Here is a 22,540-nt window from a genome sequence, read left to right on the forward strand (position 1 = left end):
GAAGGGGGTAAGATTTCTGTCTGATGGGGAGTGCAGCTCCATAGAATAGACTGTGTAGATATGACTCTCATATTACATGGAAGGGGGTAAGATTTCTGTCTGATGGGGAGTTCAGCTCCATAGAATAGACTGTGTAGGTGTGGCTCTCATACTACATGGACGGGGGTAAGATTTCTGTCTGATGGGGAGTGCAGCTCCATAGAATAGACTGTGTAGGTGTGGCTCTCATACTACATGGAAGGGGGTAAGATTTCTGCCTGATGGGGAGTGCAGCTCCATAGAATAGACTGTGTAGATATGACTCTCATACTAAATGGAAGGGGGTAAGATCTCTGTCTGATGGGGAGTGCAGCTCCATAGAATAGACTGTGTAGGTGTGGCTCTCATACTACATGGAAGGGGGTGAGATTTCTGTCTGATGGGGAGTGCAGCTCCATAGAATAGACTGTGTAGATATGACTCTCATACTACATGGAAGGGGGTAAGATCTCTGTCTGATGGGGAGTGCAGCTCCATAGAATAGACTGTGTAGGTGTGGCTCTCATACTACATGGAAGGGGGTAAGATTTCTGCCTGATGGGGAGTGCAGCGCCATAGAATAGACTGTGTAGGTGTGGCTCTCATACTACATGGAAGGGGGTAAGATTTCTGTCTGATGGGGAGTGCAGCTCCATAGAATAGACTGTGTAGATATGACTCTCATACTACATGGAAGGGGGTAAGATCTCTGTCTGATGGGGAGTGCAGCTCCATAGAATAGACTGTGTAGGTGTGGCTCTCATACTACATGGAAGGGGGTAAGATTTCTGTCTGATGAGGAGTGCAGCTCCATAGAATAGACTGTGTAGATATGACTCTCATACTACATGGAAGGGGGTAAGATCTCTGTCTGATGGGGAGTGCAGCTCCATAGAATAGACTGTGTAGGTGTGGCTCTCATACTACATGGAAGGGGGTAAGATTTCTGTCTGATGGGGAGTGCAGCGCCATAGAATAGACTGTGTAGGTGTGGCTCTCATACTACATGGAAGGGGGTAAGATTTCTGTCTGATGGGGAGTGCAGCTCCATAGAATAGACTGTGTAGGTGTGGCTCTCATACTACATGGAAGGGGGTAAGATCTCTGTCTGATGGGGAGCTCAGCTCCATAGAATAGACTGTGTAGGTGTGGCTCTCATACTACATGGAAGGTGGTAAGATTTCTGTCTGATGGGGAGTGCAGCTCCATAGAATAGACTGTGTAGGTGTGGCTCTCATACTACATGGAAGGGGGTAAGATTTCTGTGTGATGGGGAGTGCAGCGCCATAGAATAGACTGTGTAGGTGTGGCTCTCATACTACATGGAAGGGGGTAAGATTTCTGTCTGATGGGGAGTGCAGCTCCATAGAATAGACTGTGTAGGTGTGGCTCTCATACTACATGGAAGGGGGTAAGATTTCTGCCTGATGGGGAGTGCAGTGCCATAGAATAGACTGTGTAGGTGTGGCTCTCATACTACATGGAAGGGTGTAAGATGTCTGTCTGATGGGGAGTGCAGCTCCATAGAATAGACTGTGTAGGTGTGGCTCTCATACTACATGGAAGGGGGTAAGATTTCTGTCTGATGGGGAGTGCAGCTCCATAGAATAGACTGTGTAGGTGTGGCTCTCATACTACATGGAAGGGTGTAAGATGTCTGTCTGATGGGGAGTGCAGCTCCATAGAATAGACTGTGTAGGTGTGGCTCTCATACTACATGGAAGGGGGTAAGATTTCTGTCTGATGGGGAGTGCAGCTCCATAGAATAGACTGTGTAGATATGACTCTCATACTACATGGAAGGGGGTAAGATCTCTGTCTGATGGGGAGTGCAGCTCCATAGAATAGACTGTGTAGGTATGGCTCTCATACTACATGGAAGGGGGTAAGATTTCTGTCTGATGGGGAGTGCAGCTCCATAGAATAGACTGTGTAGGTGTGGCTCTTATACTACATGGAAGGGGGTAAGATTTCTGTCTGATGGGGAGTGCAGCTCCATAGAATAGACTGTGTAGGTGTGGCTCTCATACTACATGGAAGGGGGTAAGATTTCTGTCTGATGGGGAGTGCAGCTCCATAGAATAGACTGTGTAGGTATGGCTCTCATACTACATGGAAGGGGGTAAGATTTCTGTCTGATGTGGAGTGCAGCTCCATAGAATAGACTGTGTAGGTGTGGCTCTCATACTACATGGAAGGGGGTGAGATTTCTGTCTGATGGGGAGTGCAACTCCATAGAATAGACTGTGTAGGTGTGGCTCTCATACTACATGGAGGGTGGTAAGATTTCTGTCTGATGGGGAGTGCAGCTCCATAGAATAGACTGTGTAGGTGTGGCTCTCATACTACATGGAAGGGGGTAAGATTTCTGTCTGATGGGGAGTGCAGCTCCATAGGATAGACTGTGTAGGTGTGGCTCTCATACTACATGAAGGGGGTAAGATTTCTGTCTGATGGGGAGTGCAGCTCCATAGAATAGACTGTGTAGGTATGGCTCTCATACTACATGGAAGGGTGGTAAGATTTCTGTCTGATGGGGAGTGCAGCTCCATAGAATAGACTGTGTAGGTGTGGCTCTCATACTACATGGAAGGGTGGTAAGATTTCTGTCTGATGGGGAGTGCAGCTCCATAGAATAGACTGTGTAGGTGTGGCTCTCATACTACATGGAGGGGGGTAAAATTTCTGTCTGATGGGGAGTGCAGCTCCATAGAATAGACTGTGTAGAGTATGCCTCTTATACTACATGGAAGGGGGTAAGATTTCTGTCTGATGGGGAGATCAGCTCCATAGAATAGACTGTGTAGGTATGGCTCCCATACTACATGGAAGGGGGTAAGATTTCTGTCTGATGGGGAGTGCAGCTCCATAGAATAGACTGTGTAGGTATGGCTCTCATACTACATGGGAGGGGATAAGATTTCTATCTGATGTGGAGTGCAGCTCCATAGAATAGACTGTGTAGGTGTGGCTCTCATACTACATGGAAGGGGGTAAGATTTCTGTCTGATGGGGAGTGCAGCTCCATAGAATAGACTGCGTAGGTGTGGCTCTCATACTACATGGAAGGGGGTAAGATTTCTGTCTGATGGGGAGTGCAGCTCCATAGAATAGACTGTGTAGGTGTGGCTCTCATACTACATGGAAGGGGGTAAGATTTCTGTCTGATGGGGAGTGCAGCTCCATAGAATAGACTGTGTAGGTGTGGCTCTCATACTACATGGAAGGGGTAAGATTTCTGTCTGATGGGGAGTGCAGCTCCATAGAATAGACTGTGTAGGTATGGCTCTCATACTACATGGAAGGGGGTAAGATTTCTGTCTGATGGGGAGTGCAGCTCCATAGAATAGACTGTGTAGGTGTGGCTCTCATACTACATGGAAGGGGGTAAGATTTCTGTCTGATGGGGAGTGCAGCTCCATAGAATAGACTGTGTAGGTGTGGCTCTCATACTACATGGAAGGGGGTAAGATCTCTGTCTGATGGGGAGTGCAGCTCCATAGAATAGACTGTGTAGGTGTGGCTCTCATACTACATGAAGGGGGTAAGATTTCTGTCTGATGGTTAGTGCAGCTCCATAGAATAGACTGTGTAGGTGTGGCTCTCATACTACATAGAAGGGGGTAAGATTTCTGTCTGATGGGGAGTTCAGCTCCATAGAATAGACTGTGTAGGTATGGCTCTCATACTGCATGGAAGAGGGTAAGATTTCTGTCTGATGGGGAGTGCAGCTCCATAGAATAGACTGTGTAGGTGTGGCTCTCATACTACATGGAAGGGGGTAAGATCTCTGTCTGATGGGGAGTGCAGCTCCATAGAATAGACTGTGTAGAGTATGGCTCTCATACTACATGGAAGGGGGTAAGATCTCTGTCTGATGGGGAGTTCAGCTCCATAGAATAGACTGTGTAGAGTATGGCTCTCATACTACATGGAAGGAGGTAAGATTTCTGTCTGATGGGGAGTGCAGCTCCATAGAATAGACTGTGTAGGTGTGGCTCTCATACTACATGGAAGGGGGTAAGATTTCTGTCTGATGGGGAGTGCAGCTCCATAGAATAGACTGTGTAGGTATGGCTCTCATACTACATGGAAGGGGGTAAGATGTCTGTCTGATGGGGAGTGCAGCTCCATAGAATAGACTGTGTAGAGTATGGCTCTCATACTACATGGAAGGGGGTAAGATTTCTATCTGATGGGGAGTGCAGCTCCATAGAATAGACTGTGTAGGTATGGCTCTCATACTACATGGAAGGGTGTAAGATGTCTGTCTGATGGGGAGTGCAGCTCCATAGAATAGACTGTGTAGGTGTGGCTCTCATACTACATGGAAGGGGGTAAGATTTCTATCTGATGGGGAGTGCAGCTCCATAGAATAGACTGTGTAGGTATGGCTCTCATACTACATGGAAGGGTGTAAGATGTCTGTCTGATGGGGAGTGCAGCTCCATAGAATAGACTGTGTAGGTGTGGCTCTCATACTACATGGAAGGGGGTAAGATTTCTATCTGATGGGGAGTGCAGCTCCATAGAATAGACTGTGTAGGTATGGCTCTCATACTACATGGAAGGGGGTAAGATTTCTGTCTGATGGGGAGTGCAGCTCCATAGAATAGACTGTGTAGGTGTGGCTCTCATACTACATGGAAGGGGGTAAGATTTCTGTCTGATGGGGAGTGCAGCTCCATAGAATAGACTGTGTAGGTGTGGCTCTCATACTACATGGAAGGGTGGTAAGATTTCTGTCTGATGGGGAGTGCAGCTCCATAGAATAGACTGTGTAGGTGTGGCTCTCATACTACATGGAAGGGGGTAAGATTTCTGTCTGATGGGGAGTGCAGCTCCATAGAATAGACTGTGTAGGTGTGGCTCTCATACTACATGGAAGGGGGTAAGATTTCTGTCTGATGGGGAGTGCAGCTCCATAGAATAGACTGTGTAGGTGTGGCTCTCATACTACATGGAAGGGGGTAAGATTTCTGTCTGATGGGGAGTGCAGCTCCATAGAATAGACTGTGTAGGTGTGGCTCTCATACTACATGGAAGGGGGTAAGATTTCTGTCTGATGTGGAGTGCAGCTCCATAGAATAGACTGTGTAGAGTATGGCTCTCATACTACATGGAAGGGGGTAAGATCTCTGTCTGATGGGGAGTGCAGCTCCATAGAATAGACTGTGTAGGTGTGGCTCTCATACTACATGGAAGGGGGTAAGATTTCTGTCTGATGTGGAGTGCAGCTCCATAGAATAGACTGTGTAGAGTATGGCTCTCATACTACATGGAAGGGGGTAAGATCTCTGTCTGATGGGGAGTGCAGCTCCATAGAATAGACTGTGTAGGTGTGGCTCTCATACTACATGGAAGGGGGTAAGATTTCTGTCTGATGGGGAGTGCAGCTCCATAGAATAGACTGTGTAGAGTATGGCTCTCATACTACATGGAAGGGGGTAAGATCTCTGTCTGATGGGGAGTGCAGCTCCATAGAATAGACTGTGTAGGTGTGGCTCTCATACTACATGGAAGGGGGTAAGATTTCTGTCTGATGGGGAGTGCAGCTCCATAGAAAAGACTGTGTAGGTGTGGCTCTCATACTACATGGAAGGGGGTAAGATCTCTGTCTGATGGGGAGTGCAGCTCCATAGAATAGACTGTGTAGGTGTGGCTCTCATACTACATGGAAGGGGGTAAGATCTCTGTCTGATGGGGAGTGCAGCTCCATAGAATAGACTGTGTAGGTGTGGCTCTCATACTACATGGAAGGGGGTAAGATTTCTGTCTGATGGGGAGTGCAGCTCCATAGAATAGACTGTGTAGGTGTGGCTCTCATACTACATGGAAGGGGGTAAGATTTCTGTCTGATGGGGAGTGCAGCGCCATAGAATAGACTGTGTAGGTGTGGCTCTCATACTACATGGAAGGGGGTAAGATTTCTGTCTGATGGGGAGTGCAGCTCCATAGAATAGACTGTGTAGGTGTGGCTCTCATACTACATGGAAGGGGGTAAGATTTCTGTGTGATGGGGAGTGCAGCTCCATAGAAAAGACTGTGTAGAGTATGGCTCTCATACTACATGGAAGGGGGTAAGATTTCTGTCTGATGGGGAGTTCAGCTCCATAGAATAGACTGTGTAGGTGTGGCTCTCATACTACATGGAAGGGGGTAAGATCTCTGTCTGATGGGGAGTGCAGCTCCATAGAATAGACTGTAGGTATGGCTCTCATACTACATGGGAGGGGATAAGATTTCTATCTGATGTGGAGTGCAGCTCCATAGAATAGACTGTGTAGGTGTGGCTCTCATACTACATGGAAGGGGGTAAGATTTCTGTCTGATGGGGAGTGCAGCTCCATAGAATAGACTGCGTAGGTGTGGCTCTCATACTACATGGAAGGGGGTAAGATTTCTGTCTGATGGGGAGTGCAGCTCCATAGAATAGACTGTGTAGGTGTGGCTCTCATACTACATGGAAGGGGGTAAGATTTCTGTCTGATGGGGAGTGCAGCTCCATAGAATAGACTGTGTAGGTGTGGCTCTCATACTACATGGAAGGGGTAAGATTTCTGTCTGATGGGGAGTGCAGCTCCATAGAATAGACTGTGTAGGTATGGCTCTCATACTACATGGAAGGGGGTAAGATTTCTGTCTGATGGGGAGTGCAGCTCCATAGAATAGACTGTGTAGGTGTGGCTCTCATACTACATGGAAGGGGGTAAGATTTCTGTCTGATGGGGAGTGCAGCTCCATAGAATAGACTGTGTAGGTGTGGCTCTCATACTACATGGAAGGGGGTAAGATCTCTGTCTGATGGGGAGTGCAGCTCCATAGAATAGACTGTGTAGGTGTGGCTCTCATACTACATGAAGGGGGTAAGATTTCTGTCTGATGGGGAGTGCAGCTCCATAGAATAGACTGTGTAGGTGTGGCTCTCATACTACATGGAAGGGGGTAAGATTTCTGTCTGATGAGGAGTGCAGCTCCATAGAATAGACTGTGTAGGTATGGCTCTCATACTACATGGAAGGGGGTAAGATTTCTGTCTGATGGGGAGTGCAGCTCCATAGAATAGACTGTGTAGGTGTGGCTCTCATACTACATGGAAGGGGGTAAGATTTCTGTCTGATGGGGAGTGCAGCTCCATAGAATAGACTGTGTAGGTGTGGCTCTCATACTACATGGAAGGGGGTAAGATTTCTGTCTGATGGGGAGTGCAGCTCCATAGAATAGACTGTGTAGGTATGGCTCTCATACTACATGGAAGGGGGTAAGATTTCTGCCTGATGGGGAGTGCAGCGCCATAGAATAGACTGTGTAGGTGTGGCTCTCATACTACATGGAAGGGGGTAAGATTTCTGTCTGATGGGGAGCTCAGCTCCATAGAATAGACTGTGTAGGTGTTGCTCTCATACTCCATGGAAGGGGGTAAGATTTCTGTCTGATGGGGAGTGCAGCTCCATAGAATAGACTGTGTAGGTGTGGCTCTCATACTACATGGAAGGGGGTAAGATTTCTGTCTGATGGGGAGTGCAGCTCCATAGAATAGACTGTGTTGAGTATGGCTCTCATACTACATGGAAGGGGGTAAGATTTCTGTCTGACGGGGAGTGCAGCTCCATAGAATAGACTGTGTAGGTGTGGCTCTCATACTACATGGAAGGGGGTAAGATTTCTGTCTGATGGGGAGTGCAGCTCCATAGAATAGACTGTGTAGGTGTGGCTCTCATACTACATGGAAGGGGGTAAGATTTCTGTCTGATGGTTAGTGCAGCTCCATAGAATAGACTGTGTAGAGTATGGCTCTCATACTACATGGAAGGGGGTAAGATTTCTGTCTGATGGGGAGTGCAGCTCCATAGAATAGACTGTGTAGAGTATGGCTCTCATACTACATGGAAGGGGGTAAGATTTCTGTCTGATGGGGAGTGCAGCTCCATAGAATAGACTGTGTAGAGCATGGCTCTCATACTACATGGAAGGGGGTAAGATTTCTGTCTGATGGGGAGTGCAGCTCCATAGAATAGACTGTGTAGGTGTGGCTCTCATACTACATGGAAGGGGGTAAGATTTCTGTCTGATGGGGAGTGCAGCTCCATAGAATAGACTGTGTAGGTGTGGCTCTCATACTACATGGAAGGGGGTAAGATTTCTGTCTGATGGGGAGTGCAGCTCCATAGAATAGACTGTGTAGAGTATGGCTCTCATACTACATGGAAGGTGGTAAGATTTCTGTCTGATGGGGAGCGCAGCTCCATAGAATAGACTGTGTAGAGTATGGCTCTCATACTACATGGAAGGGGGTAAGATTTCTGTCTGATGGGGAGTGCAGCTCCATAGAATAGACTGTGTAGAGTATGGCTCTCATACTACATGGAAGGGGGTAAGATTTCTGTCTGATGGGGAGTGCAGCTCCATAGAATAGACTGTGTAGGTGTGGCTCTCATACTACATGGAAGGGGGTAAGATTTCTGTCTGATGGTTAGTGCAGCTCCATAGAATAGACTGTGTAGAGTATGGCTCTCATACTACATGGAAGGGGGTAAGATTTCTGTCTGATGGGGAGTGCAGCGCCATAGAATAGACTGTGTAGGTGTGGCTCTCATACTACATGGAAGGGGGTAAGATTTCTGTCTGATGGGGAGTGCAGCTCCATAGAATAGACTGTGTAGAGCATGGCTCTCATACTACATGGAAGGGGGTAAGATTTCTGTCTGATGGGGAGTGCAGCTCCATAGAATAGACTGTGTAGGTATGGCTCTCATACTACATGGAAGGGGGTAAGATTTCTGTCTGATGGGGAGTGCAGCTCCATAGAATAGACTGTGTAGGTGTGGCTCTCATACTACATGGAAGGGGGTAAGATTTCTGTCTGATGGGGAGTGCAGCTCCATAGAATAGACTGTGTAGGTGTGGCTCTCATACTACATGGAAGGGGGTAAGATCTCTGTCTGATGTGGAGTGCAGCTCCATAGAATAGACTGTGTAGGTATGGCTCTCATACTACATGGAAGGGGGTAAGATTTCTGTCTGATGGGGAGTGCAGCTCCATAGAATAGACTGTGTAGGTGTGGCTCTCATACTACATGGAAGGGGGTAAGATTTCTGTCTGATGGGGAGTGCAGCTCCATAGAATAGACTGTGTAGGTGTGGCTCTCATACTACATGGAAGGGGGTAAGATCTCTGTCTGATGTGGAGTGCAGCTCCATAGAATAGACTGTGTAGGTGTGGCTCTCATACTACATGGAAGGGGGTAAGATTTCTGTCTGATGGGGAGTGCAGCTCCATAGAATAGACTGTGTAGGTGTGGCTCTCATACTACATGGAAGGGGGTAAGATCTCTGTCTGATGTGGAGTGCAGCTCCATAGAATAGACTGTGTAGGTATGGCTCTCATACTACATGGAAGGGGGTAAGATTTCTGTCTGATGGGGAGTGCAGCTCCATAGAATAGACTGTGTAGGTGTGGCTCTCATACTACATGGAAGGGGGTAAGATTTCTGTCTGATGAGGAGTGCAGCTCCATAGAATAGACTGTGTAGGTGTGGCTCTCATACTACATGGAAGGGGGTAAGATTTCTGTCTGATGGGGAGTGCAGCTCCATAGAATAGACTGTGTAGGTGTGGCTCTCATACTACATGGAAGGGGGTAAGATTTCTGTCTGATGGGGAGTGCAGCTCCATAGAATAGACTGTGTAGGTGTGGCTCTCATACTACATGGAAGGGGGTAAGATTTCTGTCTGATGGGGAGTGCAGCTCCATAGAATAGACTGTGTAGGTATGGCTCTCATACTACATGGAAGGGGGTAAGATTTCTGCCTGATGGGGAGTGCAGCGCCATAGAATAGACTGTGTAGGTGTGGCTCTCATACTACATGGAAGGGGGTAAGATTTCTGTCTGATGGGGAGCTCAGCTCCATAGAATAGACTGTGTAGGTGTTGCTCTCATACTCCATGGAAGGGGGTAAGATTTCTGTCTGATGGGGAGTGCAGCTCCATAGAATAGACTGTGTAGGTGTGGCTCTCATACTACATGGAAGGGGGTAAGATTTCTGTCTGATGGGGAGTGCAGCTCCATAGAATAGACTGTGTAGGTGTGGCTCTCATACTACATGGAAGGAGGTAAGATTTCTGTCTGATGGGGAGTGCAGCTCCATAGAATAGACTGTGTAGGTGTGGCTCTCATACTACATGGAAGGGGGTAAGGTTTCTGTCTGATGGGGAGTGCAGCTCCATAGAATAGACTGTGTAGGTGTGGCTCTCATACTACATGGAAGGGGGTAAGATTTCTGTCTGATGGGGAGTGCAGCTCCATAGAATAGACTGTGTAGAGTATGGCTCTCATACTACATGGAAGGGGGTAAGATTTCTGTCTGATGGGGAGTGCAGCTCCATAGAATAGACTGTGTAGAGCATGGCTCTCATACTACATGGAAGGGGGTAAGATTTCTGTCTGATGGGGAGTGCAGCTCCATAGAATAGACTGTGTAGGTGTGGCTCTCATACTACATGGAAGGGGGTAAGATTTCTGTCTGATGGGGAGTGCAGCTCCATAGAATAGACTGTGTAGAGTATGGCTCTCATACTACATGGAAGGGGGTAAGATTTCTGTCTGACGGGGAGTGCAGCTCCATAGAATAGACTGTGTAGGTGTGGCTCTCATACTACATGGAAGGGGGTAAGATTTCTGTCTGATGGTTAGTGCAGCTCCATAGAATAGACTGTGTAGAGTATGGCTCTCATACTACATGGAAGGGGGTAAGATTTCTGTCTGATGGGGAGTGCAGCTCCATAGAATAGACTGTGTAGGTGTGGCTCTCATACTACATGGAAGGGGGTAAGATTTCTGTCTGATGGGGAGTGCAGCTCCATAGAATAGACTGTGTAGAGCATGGCTCTCATACTACATGGAAGGGGGTAAGATTTCTGTCTGATGGGGAGTGCAGATCCATAGAATAGACTGTGTAGGTATGGCTCTCATACTACATGGAAGGGGGTAAGATCTCTGTCTGATGGGGAGTGCAGCTCCATAGAATAGACTGTGTAGGTATGGCTCTCATACTACATGGAAGGGGGTAAGATTTCTGTCTGATGGGGAGTGCAGCTCCATAGAATAGACTGTGTAGGTGTGGCTCTCATACTACATGGAAGGGGGTAAGATTTCTGTCTGATGGGGAGTGCAGCTCCATAGAATAGACTGTGTAGAGCATGGCTCTCATACTACATGGAAGGGGGTAAGATTTCTGTCTGATGGGGAGTGCAGCTCCATAGAATAGACTGTGTAGAGTATGGCTCTCATACTACATGGAAGGGGGTAAGATTTCTGTCTGATGGGGAGTGCAGCTCCATAGAATAGACTGTGTAGGTGTGGCTCTCATACTACATGGAAGGGGGTAAGATTTCTGTCTGATGGGGAGTGCAGCTCCATAGAATAGACTGTGTAGAGCATGGCTCTCATACTACATGGAAGGGGGTAAGATCTCTGTCTGATGGGGAGTGCAGCTCCATAGAATAGACTGTGTAGGTGTGGCTCTCATACTACATGGAAGGGGGTAAGATTTATGTCTGATGGGGAGTGCAGCTCCATAGAATAGACTGTGTAGGTATGGCTCTCATACTACATGGAAGGGGGTAAGATTTCTGCCTGATGGGGAGTGCAGCGCCATAGAATAGACTGTGTAGGTGTGGCTCTCATACTACATGGAAGGGGGTAAGATTTCTGTCTGATGGGGAGCTCAGCTCCATAGAATAGACTGTGTAGGTGTTGCTCTCATACTCCATGGAAGGGGGTAAGATTTCTGTCTGATGGGGAGTGCAGCTCCATAGAATAGACTGTGTAGGTGTGGCTCTCATACTACATGGAAGGGGGTAAGATTTCTGTCTGATGGGGAGTGCAGCTCCATAGAATAGACTGTGTAGGTGTGGCTCTCATACTACATGGAAGGAGGTAAGATTTCTGTCTGATGGGGAGTGCAGCTCCATAGAATAGACTGTGTAGGTGTGGCTCTCATACTACATGGAAGGAGGTAAGATTTCTGTCTGATGGGGAGTGCAGCTCCATAGAATAGACTGTGTAGGTGTGGCTCTCATACTACATGGAAGGGGGTAAGATTTCTGTCTGATGGGGAGTGCAGCTCCATAGAATAGACTGTGTAGGTGTGGCTCTCATACTACATGGGAGGGGGTAAGATTTCTGTCTGATGGGGAGTGCAGCTCCATAGAATAGACTGTGTAGGTATGGCTCTCATACTACATGGAAGGGGGTAAGATTTCTGTCTGATGGGGAGTGCAGCTCCATAGAATAGACTGTGTAGGTATGGCTCTCATACTACATGGAAGGGGGTAAGATCTCTGTCTGATGGGGAGTGCAGCTCCATAGAATAGACTGTGTAGGTGTGGCTCTCATACTACATGGAAGGGGGTAAGATTTCTGTCTGATGGGGAGTGCAGCTCCATAGAATAGACTGTGTAGGTGTGGCTCTCATACTACATGGAAGGGGGTAAGATTTCTGTCTGATGGTTAGTGCAGCTCCATAGAATAGACTGTGTAGAGTATGGCTCTCATACTACATGGAAGGGGGTAAGATTTCTGTCTGATGGGGAGTGCAGCTCCATAGAATAGACTGTGTAGAGTATGGCTCTCATACTACATGGAAGGGGGTAAGATTTCTGTCTGATGGGGAGTGCAGCTCCATAGAATAGACTGTGTAGAGCATGGCTCTCATACTACATGGAAGGGGGTAAGATTTCTGTCTGATGGGGAGTGCAGCTCCATAGAATAGACTGTGTAGGTGTGGCTCTCATACTACATGGAAGGGGGTAAGATTTCTGTCTGATGGGGAGTGCAGCTCCATAGAATAGACTGTGTAGGTGTGGCTCTCATACTACATGGAAGGGGGTAAGATTTCTGTCTGATGGGGAGTGCAGCTCCATAGAATAGACTGTGTAGAGTATGGCTCTCATACTACATGGAAGGTGGTAAGATTTCTGTCTGATGGGGAGCGCAGCTCCATAGAATAGACTGTGTAGAGTATGGCTCTCATACTACATGGAAGGGGGTAAGATTTCTGTCTGATGGGGAGTGCAGCTCCATAGAATAGACTGTGTAGAGTATGGCTCTCATACTACATGGAAGGGGGTAAGATTTCTGTCTGACGGGGAGTGCAGCTCCATAGAATAGACTGTGTAGGTGTGGCTCTCATACTACATGGAAGGGGGTAAGATTTCTGTCTGATGGGGAGTGCAGCTCCATAGAATAGACTGTGTAGGTGTGGCTCTCATACTACATGGAAGGGGGTAAGATTTCTGTCTGATGGTTAGTGCAGCTCCATAGAATAGACTGTGTAGAGTATGGCTCTCATACTACATGGAAGGGGGTAAGATTTCTGTCTGATGGGGAGTGCAGCTCCATAGAATAGACTGTGTAGGTGTGGCTCTCATACTACATGGAAGGGGGTAAGATTTCTGTCTGATGGGGAGTGCAGCTCCATAGAATAGACTGTGTAGAGCATGGCTCTCATACTACATGGAAGGGGGTAAGATTTCTGTCTGATGGGGAGTGCAGATCCATAGAATAGACTGTGTAGGTATGGCTCTCATACTACATGGAAGGGGGTAAGATCTCTGTCTGATGGGGAGTGCAGCTCCATAGAATAGAATGTGTAGGTATGGCTCTCATACTACATGGAAGGGGGTAAGATTTCTGTCTGATGGGGAGTGCAGCTCCATAGAATAGACTGTGTAGGTGTGGCTCTCATACTACATGGAAGGGGGTAAGATTTCTGTCTGATGGGGAGTGCAGCTCCATAGAATAGACTGTGTAGAGCATGGCTCTCATACTACATGGAAGGGGGTAAGATTTCTGTCTGATGGGGAGTGCAGCTCCATAGAATAGACTGTGTAGAGTATGGCTCTCATACTACATGGAAGGGGGTAAGATTTCTGTCTGATGGGGAGTGCAGCTCCATAGAATAGACTGTGTAGGTGTGGCTCTCATACTACATGGAAGGGGGTAAGATTTCTGTCTGATGGGGAGTGCAGCTCCATAGAATAGACTGTGTAGAGCATGGCTCTCATACTACATGGAAGGGGGTAAGATCTCTGTCTGATGGGGAGTGCAGCTCCATAGAATAGACTGTGTAGGTGTGGCTCTCATACTACATGGAAGGTGGTAAGATTTCTGTCTGATGGGGAGTGCAGCTCTATAGAATAGACTGTGTAGGTGTGGCTCTCATACTACATGGAAGGGGGTAAGATTTCTGTCTGATGGGGAGTGCAGCTCCATAGAATAGACTGTGTAGGTGTGGCTCTCATACTACATGGGAGGGGGTAAGATCTCTATCTGATGGGGAGTGCAGCTCCATAGAATAGACTGTGTAGGTGTGGCTCTCATACTACATGGAAGGGGGTAAGATTTCTGTCTGATGGGGAGTGCAGCTCCATAGAATAGACTGTGTAGGTGTGGCTCTCATACTACATGGAAGGAGGTAAGATTTCTATCTGATGGGGAGTTCAGCTCCATAGAATAGACTGTGTAGGTGTGGCTCTCATACTACATGGAAGGGGGTAAGATTTCTGTCTGATGGGGAGTTCAGCTTCATAGAATAGACTGTGTAGGTGTGGCTCTTATACTACATGGAAGGGGGTAAGATTTCTGTCTGATGGGGAGTGCAGCTCCATAGAATAGACTGTGTAGGTGTGGCTCTCATACTACATGGAAGGGGGTAAGATTTCTGTCTGATGGGGAGTGCAGCTCCATAGAATAGACTGTGTAGGTGTGGCTCTCATACTACATGGAAGGGGGTAAGATTTCTGTCTGATGGGGAGTGCAGCTCCATAGAATAGACTGTGTAGGTGTGGCTCTTATACTACATGGAAGGGGGTAAGATTTCTGTCTGATGGGGAGTGCAGCTCCATAGAATAGACTGTGTAGGTGTGGCTCTCATACTACATGGAAGGGGGTAAGATTTCTGTCTGATGGGGAGTGCAGCTCCATAGAATAGACTGTGTAGGTGTGGCTCTCATACTACATGGAAGGGGGTAAGATTTCTGTCTGATGGGGAGTGCAGCTCCATAGAATAGACTGTGTAGGTGTGGCTCTCATACTACATGGAAGGGGGTAAGATTTCTGTCTGATGGGGAGTTCAGCTCCATAGAATAGACTGTGTAGGTGTGGCTATCATACTACATGGAAGGGGGTAAGATTTCTGTCTGATGGGGAGTGCAGCTCCATAGAATAGACTGTGTAGGTATGGCTCTCATACTACATGGAAGGGGGTAAGATTTCTGTCTGATGGGGAGTGCAGCTCCATAGAATAGACTGTGTAGGTGTGGCTCTCATACTACATGGAAGGGGGTAAGATCTCTGTCTGATGAGGAGTGCAGCTCCATAGAATAGACTGTGTAGGTATGGCTCTCATACTACATGGAAGGGGGTAAGATTTCTGTCTGATGGGGAGTGCAGCTCCATAGAATAGACTGTGTAGGTGTGGCTCTCATACTACATGGAAGGGGGTAAGATTTCTGTCTGATGGGGAGTGCAGCTCCATAGAATAGACTGTGTAGGTGTGGCTCTCATACTACATGGAATGGGGTAAGATTTCTGTCTGATGGGGAGTGCAGCTCCATAGAATAGACTGTGTAGGTGTGGCTCTCATACTACATGGAAGGGGGTAAGATTTCTGCCTGATGGGGAGTGCAGCGCCATAGAATAGACTGTGTAGGTGTGGCTCTCATACTACATGGAAGGGGGTAAGATTTCTGTCTGATGGGGAGCTCAGCTCCATAGAATAGACTGTGTAGGTGTTGCTCTCATACTCCATGGAAGGGGGTAAGATTTCTGTCTGATGGGGAGTGCAGCTCCATAGAATAGACTGTGTAGGTGTGGCTCTCATACTACATGGAAGGGGGTAAGATTTCTGTCTGATGGGGAGTGCAGCTCCATAGAATAGACTGTGTAGGTGTGGCTCTCATACTACATGGAAGGAGGTAAGATTTCTGTCTGATGGGGAGTGCAGCTCCATAGAATAGACTGTGTAGGTGTGGCTCTCATACTACATGGAAGGGGGTAAGATTTCTGTCTGATGGGGAGTGCAGCTCCATAGAATAGACTGTGTAGGTGTGGCTCTCATACTACATGGAAGGGGGTAAGATTTCTGTCTGATGGTTAGTGCAGCTCCATAGAATAGACTGTGTAGAGTATGGCTCTCATACTACATGGAAGGGGGTAAGATTTCTGTCTGATGGGGAGTGCAGCTCCATAGAATAGACTGTGTAGAGTATGGCTCTCATACTACATGGAAGGGGGTAAGATTTCTGTCTGATGGGGAGTGCAGCTCCATAGAATAGACTGTGTAGAGCATGGCTCTCATACTACATGGAAGGGGGTAAGATTTCTGTCTGATGGGGAGTGCAGCTCCATAGAATAGACTGTGTAGGTGTGGCTCTCATACTACATGGAAGGGGGTAAGATTTCTGTCTGATGGGGAGTGCAGCTCCATAGAATAGACTGTGTAGGTGTGGCTCTCATACTACATGGAAGGGGGTAAGATTTCTGTCTGATGGGGAGTGCAGCTCCATAGAATAGACTGTGTAGAGTATGGCTCTCATACTACATGGAAGGTGGTAAGATTTCTGTCTGATGGGGAGCGCAGCTCCATAGAATAGACTGTGTAGAGTATGGCTCTCATACTACATGGAAGGGGGTAAGATTTCTGTCTGATGGGGAGTGCAGCTCCATAGAATAGACTGTGTAGAGTATGGCTCTCATACTACATGGAAGGGGGTAAGATTTCTGTCTGACGGGGAGTGCAGCTCCATAGAATAGACTGTGTAGGTGTGGCTCTCATACTACATGGAAGGGGGTAAGATTTCTGTCTGATGGGGAGTGCAGCTCCATAGAATAGACTGTGTAGGTGTGGCTCTCATACTACATGGAAGGGGGTAAGATTTCTGTCTGATGGGGAGTGCAGCTCCATAGAATAGACTGTGTAGGTATGGCTCTCATACTACATGGAAGGGGGTAAGATTTCTGTCTGATGGGGAGTGCAGCTCCATAGAATAGACTGTGTAGGTGTGGCTCTCATACTACATGGAAGGGGGTAAGATTTCTGTCTGATGGGGAGTGCAGCTCCATAGAATAGACTGTGTAGGTGTGGCTCTCATACTACATGGAAGGGGGTAAGATTTCTGTCTGATGGGGAGTGCAGCTCCATAGAATAGACTGTGTAGGTGTGGCTCTCATACTACATGGAAGGGGGTAAGATTTCTGTCTGATGTGGAGTGCAGCTCCATAGAATAGACTGTGTAGGTATGGCTCTCATACTACATGGAAGGGGGTAAGATTTCTGTCTGATGGGGAGTGCAGCTCCATAGAATAGACTGTGTAGGTATGGCTCTCATACTACATGGAAGGGGGTAAGATTTCTGTCTGATGGGGAGTGCAGCTCCATAGAATAGACTGTGTAGGTGTGGCTCTCATACTACATGGAAGGGGGTAAGATTTCTGTCTGATGAGGAGTGCAGCTCCATAGAATAGACTGTGTAGGTATGGCTCTCATACTACATGGAAGGGGGTAAGATTTCTGTCTGATGGGGAGTGCAGCTCCATAGAATAGACTGTGTAGGTGTGGCTCTCATACTACATGGAAGGGGGTAAGATTTCTGTCTGATGGGGAGTGCAGCTCCATAGAATAGACTGTGTAGGTGTGGCTCTCATACTACATGGAAGGGGGTAAGATTTCTGTCTGATGGGGAGTGCAGCTCCATAGAATAGACTGTGTAGGTATGGCTCTCATACTACATGGAAGGGGGTAAGATTTCTGCCTGATGGGGAGTGCAGCGCCATAGAATAGACTGTGTAGGTGTGGCTCTCATACTACATGGAAGGGGGTAAGATTTCTGTCTGATGGGGAGCTCAGCTCCATAGAATAGACTGTGTAGGTGTTGCTCTCATACTCCATGGAAGGGGGTAAGATTTCTGTCTGATGGGGAGTGCAGCTCCATAGAATAGACTGTGTAGGTGTGGCTCTCATACTACATGGAAGGGGGTAAGATTTCTGTCTGATGGGGAGTGCAGCTCCATAGAATAGACTGTGTAGGTGTGGCTCTCATACTACATGGAAGGGGGTAAGATTTCTGTCTGATGGGGAGTGCAGCTCCATAGAATAGACTGTGTAGGTGTGGCTCTCATACTACATGGAAGGGGGTAAGATCTCTGTCTGATGAGGAGTGCAGCTCCATAGAATAGACTGTGTAGGTGTGGCTCTCATACTACATGGAAGGGGGTAAGATTTCTGTCTGATGGGGAGCTCAGCTCCATAGAATAGACTGTGTAGGTGTTGCTCTCATACTCCATGGAAGGGGGTAAGATTTCTGTCTGATGGGGAGTGCAGCTCCATAGAATAGACTGTGTAGGTGTGGCTCTCATACTACATGGAAGGGGGTAAGATTTCTGTCTGATGGTTAGTGCAGCTCCATAGAATAGACTGTGTAGAGTATGGCTCTCATACTACATGGAAGGGGGTAAGATTTCTGTCTGATGGGGAGTGCAGCTCCATAGAATAGACTGTGTAGGTGTGGCTCTCATACTACATGGAAGGGGGTAAGATTTCTGTCTGATGGGGAGTGCAGCTCCATAGAATAGACTGTGTAGAGTATGGCTCTCATACTACATGGAAGGGGGTAAGATTTCTGTCTGATGGGGAGTGCAGCTCCATAGAATAGACTGTGTAGAGTATGGCTCTCATACTACATGGAAGGGGGTAAGATTTCTGTCTGACGGGGAGTGCAGCTCCATAGAATAGACTGTGTAGGTGTGGCTCTCATACTACATGGAAGGGGGTAAGATTTCTGTCTGACGGGGAGTGCAGCTCCATAGAATAGACTGTGTAGGTGTGGCTCTCATACTACATGGAAGGGGGTAAGATTTCTGTCTGATGGGGAGTGCAGCTCCATAGAATAGACTGTGTAGGTGTGGCTCTCATACTACATGGGAGGGGGTAAGATTTCTGTCTGATGGGGAGTGCAGCTCCATAGAATAGACTGTGTAGGTATGGCTCTCATACTACATGGAAGGGGGTAAGATTTCTGTCTGATGGGGAGTGCAGCTCCATAGAATAGACTGTGTAGGTGTGGCTCTCATACTACATGGAAGGGGGTAAGATCTCTGTCTGATGGGGAGTGCAGCTCCATAGAATAGACTGTGTAGGTGTGGCTCTCATACTACATGGAAGGGGGTAAGATTTCTGTCTGATGGGGAGTGCAGCTCCATAGAATAGACTGTGTAGGTGTGGCTCTCATACTACATGGAAGGGGGTAAGATTTCTGTCTGATGGTTAGTGCAGCTCCATAGAATAGACTGTGTAGAGTATGGCTCTCATACTACATGGAAGGGGGTAAGATTTCTGTCTGATGGGGAGTGCAGCTCCATAGAATAGACTGTGTAGGTGTGGCTCTCATACTACATGGAAGGGGGTAAGATTTCTGTCTGATGGGGAGTGCAGCTCCATAGAATAGACTGTGTAGGTATGGCTCTCATACTACATGGAAGGGGGTAAGATTTCTGTCTGATGGGGAGTGCAGCTCCATAGAATAGACTGTGTAGGTATGGCTCTCATACTACATGGAAGGGGGTAAGATCTCTGTCTGATGGGGAGTGCAGCTCCATAGAATAGACTGTGTAGGTGTGGCTCTCATACTACATGGAAGGGGGTAAGATTTCTGTCTGATGGGGAGTGCAGCTCCATAGAATAGACTGTGTAGGTGTGGCTCTCATACTACATGGAAGGGGGTAAGATTTCTGTCTGATGGGGAGTGCAGCTCCATAGAATAGACTGTGTAGAGTATGGCTCTCATACTACATGGAAGGTGGTAAGATTTCTGTCTGATGGGGAGCGCAGCTCCATAGAATAGACTGTGTAGAGTATGGCTCTCATACTACATGGAAGGGGGTAAGATTTCTGTCTGATGGGGAGTGCAGCTCCATAGAATAGACTGTGTAGAGTATGGCTCTCATACTACATGGAAGGGGGTAAGATTTCTGTCTGACGGGGAGTGCAGCTCCATAGAATAGACTGTGTAGGTGTGGCTCTCATACTACATGGAAGGGGGTAAGATTTCTGTCTGATGGGGAGTGCAGCTCCATAGAATAGACTGTGTAGGTGTGGCTCTCATACTACATGGAAGGGGGTAAGATTTCTGTCTGATGGTTAGTGCAGCTCCATAGAATAGACTGTGTAGAGTATGGCTCTCATACTACATGGAAGGGGGTAAGATTTCTGTCTGATGGGGAGTGCAGCTCCATAGAATAGACTGTGTAGGTGTGGCTCTCATACTACATGGAAGGGGGTAAGATTTCTGTCTGATGGGGAGTGCAGCTCCATAGAATAGACTGTGTAGAGCATGGCTCTCATACTACATGGAAGGGGGTAAGATTTCTGTCTGATGGGGAGTGCAGCTCCATAGAATAGACTGTGTAGAGTATGGCTCTCATACTACATGGAAGGGGGTAAGATTTCTGTCTGATGGGGAGTGCAGCTCCATAGAATAGACTGTGTAGGTGTGGCTCTCATACTACATGGAAGGGGGTAAGATTTCTGTCTGATGGGGAGTGCAGCTCCATAGAATAGACTGTGTAGAGCATGGCTCTCATACTACATGGAAGGGGGTAAGATCTCTGTCTGATGGGGAGTGCAGCTCCATAGAATAGACTGTGTAGGTGTGGCTCTCATACTACATGGAAGGTGGTAAGATTTCTGTCTGATGGGGAGTGCAGCTCTATAGAATAGACTGTGTAGGTGTGGCTCTCATACTACATGGAAGGGGGTAAGATTTCTGTCTGATGGGGAGTGCAGCTCCATAGAATAGACTGTGTAGAGTATGGCTCTCATACTACATGGAAGGGGGGTAAGATTTCTATCTGATGGGGAGTGCAGCTCCATAGAATAGACTGTGTAGGTATGGCTCTCATACTACATGGAAGGGGGTAAGATTTCTGTCTGATGGGGAGTGCAGCTCCATAGAATAGACTGTGTAGGTGTGGCTCTCATACTACATGGAAGGGGGTAAGATTTCTGTCTGATGGGGAGTGCAGCTCCATAGAATAGACTGTGTAGAGTATGGCTCTCATACTACATGGAAGGGGGTAAGATTTCTGTCTGATGGGGAGTGCAGCTCCATAGAATAGACTGTGTAGGTGTGGCTCTCATACTACATGGAAGGGGGTAAGATTTCTGTCTGATGGGGAGTTCAGCTCCATAGAATAGACTGTGTAGGTGTGGCTCTCATACTACATGGAAGGGGGTAAGATTTCTGTCTGACGGGGAGTGCAGCTCCATAGAATAGACTGTGTAGGTGTGGCTCTCATACTACATGGAAGGGGGTAAGATTTCTGTCTGATGGGGAGTGCAGCTCCATAGAATAGACTGTGTAGGTGTGGCTCTCATACTACATGGAAGGGGGTAAGATTTCTGTCTGATGGGGAGTGCAGCTCCATAGAATAGACTGTGTAGGTGTGGCTCTCATACTACATGGGAGGGGGTAAGATTTCTGTCTGATGGGGAGTGCAGCTCCATAGAATAGACTGTGTAGGTATGGCTCTCATACTACATGGAAGGGGGTAAGATTTCTGTCTGATGGGGAGTGCAGCTCCATAGAATAGACTGTGTAGGTGTGGCTCTCATACTACATGGAAGGGGGTAAGATCTCTGTCTGATGGGGAGTGCAGCTCCATAGAATAGACTGTGTAGGTGTGGCTCTCATACTACATGGAAGGGGGTAAGATTTCTGTCTGATGGGGAGTGCAGCTCCATAGAATAGACTGTGTAGGTGTGGCTCTCATACTACATGGAAGGGGGTAAGATTTCTGTCTGATGGTTAGTGCAGCTCCATAGAATAGACTGTGTAGAGTATGGCTCTCATACTACATGGAAGGGGGTAAGATTTCTGTCTGATGGGGAGTGCAGCTCCATAGAATAGACTGTGTAGAGTATGGCTCTCATACTACATGGAAGGGGGTAAGATTTCTGTCTGATGGGGAGTGCAGCTCCATAGAATAGACTGTGTAGGTATGGCTCTCATACTACATGGAAGGGGGTAAGATTTCTGTCTGATGGGGAGTGCAGCTCCATAGAATAGACTGTGTAGGTATGGCTCTCATACTACATGGAAGGGGGTAAGATCTCTGTCTGATGGGGAGTGCAGCTCCATAGAATAGACTGTGTAGGTGTGGCTCTCATACTACATGGAAGGGGGTAAGATTTCTGTCTGATGGGGAGTGCAGCTCCATAGAATAGACTGTGTAGGTGTGGCTCTCATACTACATGGAAGGGGGTAAGATTTCTGTCTGATGGGGAGTGCAGCTCCATAGAATAGACTGTGTAGAGTATGGCTCTCATACTACATGGAAGGTGGTAAGATTTCTGTCTGATGGGGAGCGCAGCTCCATAGAATAGACTGTGTAGAGTATGGCTCTCATACTACATGGAAGGGGGTAAGATTTCTGTCTGATGGGGAGTGCAGCTCCATAGAATA

The 22,540-nt window shown here is 47.5% G+C and overlaps 1 protein-coding gene across 5 annotated transcripts in view; it reads right to left on the reverse strand.

Moving 5' to 3' along the window:
- The window catches only part of SLC39A11 (solute carrier family 39 member 11), a 665,003-nt gene that overhangs the window by 74,969 nt on the left and 567,494 nt on the right, over positions 1-22,540 (reverse strand). The window lies entirely within an intron of this gene.

This window comes from Hyperolius riggenbachi, chromosome 12 (genome assembly GCF_040937935.1).
Source record: "Hyperolius riggenbachi isolate aHypRig1 chromosome 12, aHypRig1.pri, whole genome shotgun sequence".
Taxonomy (NCBI): domain Eukaryota; kingdom Metazoa; phylum Chordata; class Amphibia; order Anura; family Hyperoliidae; genus Hyperolius; species Hyperolius riggenbachi.